Source organism: Hyperolius riggenbachi, chromosome 3 (genome assembly GCF_040937935.1).
Source record: "Hyperolius riggenbachi isolate aHypRig1 chromosome 3, aHypRig1.pri, whole genome shotgun sequence".
Classification (NCBI taxonomy): Eukaryota; Metazoa; Chordata; class Amphibia; order Anura; family Hyperoliidae; genus Hyperolius; species Hyperolius riggenbachi.
The window spans coordinates 370,760,159-370,766,158 of record NC_090648.1 but is presented as its reverse complement, the minus strand read 5'-3'; the positions used below and the strand labels follow the sequence as shown (position 1 = coordinate 370,766,158).

At 42.0% G+C, this 6,000-nt stretch overlaps 1 long non-coding RNA gene across 1 annotated transcript in view; it reads left to right on the top strand.

The window, feature by feature from the left end:
* The first annotated feature begins 681 nt into the window (after window positions 1-681).
* The window catches only part of LOC137561582 (uncharacterized), a 33,131-nt gene continuing 27,812 nt past the window's right edge, over window positions 682-6,000 (top strand). The window contains exon 1 of the long non-coding RNA XR_011030061.1: window positions 682-761. This is a non-coding gene — a long non-coding RNA (uncharacterized lncRNA). The remainder of the gene's footprint in view (window positions 762-6,000) is intronic.

The window sequence follows — 6,000 nt, the reverse complement described above, 5'->3', positions numbered from 1 at the left end:
CACCCAAACTCTGTCTCTCTATTGGTTCTGCTACACTTTTCTATTGACACCAATGGAGGGGAAGTTTAAGTAGCAGGAAAGCCGCACCGTTTTTGAATCCTGATTGGTAGAGGTGGTGAGCAGCATTTTGGTCATGCCTACCTTCCCAGAGCTGTAGGGGGAGGGGGGGGGGGACCATGGATTTTCACCAACAAAGCTTGGCATCAGTCATGCGATTGCTGATTTAATGGAAAAAAAGAGGTATCAAATATGTGACCATTTATTTACCCTTAAACATCTAAAGCTATTCTACTAGGTAGAAGGGGGCCCCACTCTAGTATAAAAAAGTGTGGTGTGTGTGTGTGTGTGTGTGTGGGGGGGGGTTCCTTTTTGAGAACCTCACATTTCTATTATACATTAAAACAAATTAATTTGTTTTTGAGTATTACTTACCACACTGTACATGTATCTGATAAACTGTAACTATGAGATGATAAATTGTGCTTTTTTCACTTGTTCATGACCTCTAGTAAGACAGAGAAGACAAAGATATTCAGTGTTGCCTGGTTTCTCCTTTGCCTATGTGAGAGGCTAAACACTTACACAGAGAAGGAGACCAGACAGCAATGCTGGTTGCTAGGCAATACATACATTAGTTCTATAAGGTTGTAGCTGCTTTACCAGATGCTTGACATTACACTGAAGCCTATACAGGATAGACATTTGGAACAAGTTTGTCTGGACTGCAAAAAGGAATACTTATAGCATACAGGGAAATGAAGGTAAAGGGACCCATAAGGAACTGGGAGGATAGTAAAGCCTTTACACAAACTTGTACTGAGATTCACATTACACAGCATTTCTTAGACAAAATATATATTTACAAAAGGATTCCACTCTACAGGTCAGGATATATCCCCCATGAATCTTTTGTTCTAAGACAATTATCAAAAATCTGGAGTAAATGGAAATAAAATGAAATTCTAACATTCATTTGAGGCAAGTTAAAGAAAACCTGTAGTCTCACGAGGATAAACAAGTTAGATAGTTACCTAGGTAGAGGGATAGTCCCGAGGATTCTCGTGTCCGCCTTCACACCACCACTACTGCACCGACCCACTGACAGTTCACAGCTGTGCACTCCTTTGTGAACCTTCTGCCTTCCTCTGGATCAACAGGGATATGTGAGGGTGCAGGCTGGTGTTGTACTTTATTTTCTGGTTGAACTTGATGGACGTATGTGATTTTTCAACCCAAATATCTATGTAACTATGTAACCAGCTCAGCCGTACTACATCTGTATGAGTACGGCCATGCCTGTTCAGTAGCACGGAGATGTTCATGGATGAGCAGCTTTGGCTTACTGCACAGGAGTGGCTGTACTCGCACAGGCGCAGTACGTCCGTCTCATTCATGAAGGGGAATGTGGCTGCAAGAATATATCTGACAAACTCTATTCGGTTATGTTCAGAAGGTCTAAGCAAAGCAATGGCAGGGTCGAAAAGGACATGGGAAGCCTATGGACTATCCAGAGGCTTCCCACTACCTAGGTAATTATCTAACTTATTTTCCCCAGGAGACTACAGATGTTCCACCCATACTAGGGGAACAAAATAGGAATCATCTTTGTAATGTGTAATTGCATGTTTATCTTGAAATACTCTAGGACACTAGTATATGCCAAACTGCCTCTGATGAAGCAAGGGTGATCCTTGGGAAACATGCCAGGCCACTGCATGTATTTTACTTTTGTTTTTTAGTCCAATAAATGTTTGTTAATAACCTGTTGAGGCAAATAGCCTGTGCAGGCCCAGATTTACCTCACAGGAGCCTATAAGCAAAGATGTCCTGGCACCTTAGATTCGACCTCCATCAACCTGCAAACACCTGCCAAACTGCACCACAAATGTGCTGGCTGGCCCAGCTGTCACTTCTCCCTTACTTCCCTTGCCCTTCATAGGTATCCACAGGTGCCCCTTAGTATTAGGTAGCTTGAGGTACCCTCAATATTAAGTAACTAGAGGTGCCTCCAAGTATTAGGTTCCTAGAGGAACCTCAGTATTAAGTAGCTAGAGGTGCCACTGACTGAAGGGAGATCTCGTCAGTGGAAGGCCAAGAGCAGGGTGAGTAACCTCTGATTTACACTCTCATCAGGACTGTGCATAGGGAAAGAGGGAGGGAGGCACCCAGGGAGGGAAGTGAGCTGCCTTTCCATCAACAGCCGCCTTTAGGCACATGGCTACAATGCCTTATGGTAAATCCGGCCTTGAACCTGTGATTTATTAATATAACAATCTGGCTGAGTACTGGAGAGCTTCAATGGCTTCCATATAGGATTCCTGGACAGTGCTTCCACACAGACGGGAAGATCAAGGGCAGATCAACTATGGTTTATCCAATAATATGCTTGAATGCTGACCTGTCTATTTGGGCATTTTCAGCCATCTATTAAAGTGACTCACTGTAGGAAGACAGCACTGGCACATCTGGTCATACTTTACAGCCTGCGTCTCCCACCCTCCAGTGCTCCTCAATCCTCAATAATCTGACAATGGGGGAGGTCAGGAGGAGGAAGCCAGGAGGCATTGTAGCAGAAATTAATGCTGGCCTAGGTAAAGATTGCCATAAGTGCTGTCAGCCTACACCAGCCACTGACAGCTTGTCTGCCTGTTCAAAACACACTAGATATCTGGTTGAAGGCTGCACCACAGCAGCTTTTTGGGAGTAAGAATGGTATAGTATGGGTTGTGCACTGCACTTTGATCATCTGGAGCCCAGGGCAGAAGCCATGCCTGCCATTCCCAAGCAATGTATGTAACTGGATGGGTGAGGACTTTTCTGAATTTGAGGTAAAGTTTATTTAATGCAATTATGAAAATGGTAAAAATTACATTTAATATATAACATTTCTAGGAAATTGTTATTGTAAGAAATCATACATTATTTGAAAATTTGCGAATATTTAAATACCTAAGTTTAGTTACGTTAGCTCCAGGTTGTCTTTTCACGACTGTAATAATGAGGTACATTTCTATTGCATATAATTTTTCAGGACTCAGTGTTATGATGATAATGACCTGTAATGTAGGGAAACATGAAAATGAATCGCTATATGGTGTCTGAATGGCGAGAATTTCTGTTGCTAATTGCTAGATAGGCAAATGTATGTTGACATGTTCTGATGAATTAAAGCACACAATTATAAATTAGCAATTGAATAGTACTATATCTACATAATAATACACTTGCCTGATTCCTGCATGGGAGGTCTGGGTACACTTTAATAGGTCTCCTTCAAATTCTGTTGTTTTTGTAAAAATAGTTTGTGTGTGAAAGTTATTAAAATGCATAATAATAATAATAACTATTATTATAAAAAAGTAATAATAATGCTTTATGTAGAGCTGTCATGTTTCTCACAGCTCTTTACAATGCATTTTACACAATTCATGTCGCTAACTGTCCTTTCAAGGATCTCACAATTTTCCTATATGTAGTGGTAATTTTCTGCTGGACTAAAAATGTGGACACAGGTGGGCCATGAATGTATGTATGTTCAGTGCCTCTCAGCTCAGTCTTCTAAAAATGTGTTGCCAAAATGTATCAATCACTTTTAATATAAGAGGAATCAGGAATGATTTGTTTATTTTAAAGTGTACCTGAAGCGGGCATGGAAATTAAAATCAGAAACCTAACTCAATAGAGGAAAGCCGCTGCATATTACGCAGGCTTCACTGATCGTCCTGTAACCCACCAATCCAAGGCTAGGTCCCTCTAAGCATGAGTATTTGACAAGGCTTTTATTCTCTGTGTACAAGCGGGCTCATGCTATTGGGCATGCACAGACTGCACATGCTCTCTAGGGTTTCACTCCTACATGAACTGGAGCATGGAAATAAAGAGAGTCCCGGCCAGCAGCTGTGGGCTTGCAGAAGATGCGAGAAATCTCTGGACCATCCATCGGCTTTCCACTACCTAGGTAAGTATCTAAATTGCCAAACTTTTCTCCTCACATGTTTGCTTTAATGAATTGGCCAGTGGGAATGGCCAATTCGTTTCAAATAATTTTAAGTTAATGCAGATTTTATGCTTATTTTTATGCAACTTTTTTTCAGCTTGAAAACAGACCAATGGAATGAAGCTAATGTAAGATTTCATTGATCATTTGCAAGCTACAGACATTTGCAAAACAAAATTAGCAAAAAATGTTAACTGCACTTGAATTTATTTGCATCTCATTGATCGGTCAGTAAAGAAACAATATACAAATTCTAGAGGTGGAAAAAGCAGGGACAATTTTTGATTTCTGTAAGACAACTAGAAAGCTTACTATGGCCCTTATCCAAATAACTTTCTACTGAGTTTTCTCCCAGATCATTTTAAATCTTATCACAAAAACGTTTCAAATCTCTATTCCTGCCTTGTTAGTCTTCTTGAAATTGTTCGGTTTGGTCTCAGGCCTGACTCTAAACATATACAAGTCAGAATTTTTTTGCAATACACATTTAGCTGTGGGCCAACAGCTTGCATCTTTATATGGTCCCCAGCTCAGGGCTCGCAACTTTAAATATTTAGGCATTAACTACTTTGCATCCTGACCTTGTTTTCCCCTTATGGACTTGAGCAGTTTTGATGCTTTAGCTGTGTCCCTATTAATCAGCAATAACTTCATCCCTACTCACAACACTTAAATGATCTAAATATCAATTTTTTTCAAGACAAACTAGGATTTCATTGGGGGGTATTTGGTCCTAAGAAAAATGTTCTTTTCTATGCATTTTAATAGGAAAAAGTGGAAACGAAAAAAATGCATTATTTATTAGTTTTTACCAATTCCTGTTTAAAAATAAAAAGTCTACTGTGATAAAAACCATGCCACCAGTTTTATGTCCTCCCAGTATAGATAGCAAGATGTGTCCCCAGTATCAGCCCCCCCTCCCCCGTATAGCCAGGTGTATCCCCAATATCAGACCCCCCCAGTATAGCCAGATGTGTCCTCTGTGTTTGCCACCCCCCAGTATAGACAGATAGCCGCGTCCCCAGGAATAGTACCCCTCTTTATAGTCAGATGTGTCCCCGGGATCAGCGTTAACCCATTATAGCCAGATGTGCCCCCCGGATTAGTGCCGTACCCCCATTATAGTCAGATGTGCCCCCCGTATTAGCACTGTACCCCCATTATAGCCAAATGTGCCCCCAGTATTAGGTTATCCCCCAGGTGCCCAGATGTGCCACATAATTAAATCCCTCCCTCCCTCCAGGGAGTGGGAGTCTGTGACCACTGTTTGATGGTGAAGTGAGTCTACAGGATTGACTGCACTTCAAAATGTACAAGAATGGATGTAGGGAAAAGGGGGTCTGTTTAATTAGCTACAGGGTGGTTGTGCTTTGGTGTTTGCAAGGATACACATGTGGAGTCATAAAATTAAAAGCAGGTGAGGCGTGGCATGTAAGGTGCAGAGTTTGATTTATAAGGTTTGCTGAGAATTGGTGCATCTGAATTAATGGGTTTAGATGGGGGCTTAGAAAGGTACACATAGGGTGGAATCTTTAACCACTTCAGGACCACAGGCTTACACCCCCCCAGTGTCCAGCCCATTTTTCACAACACAGGGCTGTGCAGCTTTGTCAGGTTGCTGCACAGCCCTACTACTAAGCACACAAATTCATCTAACCTCCTTTTATTGTCCTTAACAGGACATTCATTTGGAGGTTTCTGATCACTCCTGCGATCCTATGTTTTTTTTTGTCCAGGCTTGCAGTGCCTGAGTTTCCCTCCCTCCTTCCTCCCTCTCCTTCCCACCTCCCTGCCCCGTCCTGATCTGCTTAGGACAGCGATCCGTCCTCTTCTCCGCCTCTCACAGGCATCAGCCTATGAGAGGGCTTTGATCCCCTGCCACTCTGAGGGACAGCCGAGTGTACCTTGTACAGCGCTGCACTAGATAGCATCGCTGTACGGATATAAACAAAGAGGATTTCTTTCCCCTTTCGTTTACTAACGGCCTGCTAGTAGCGATCACA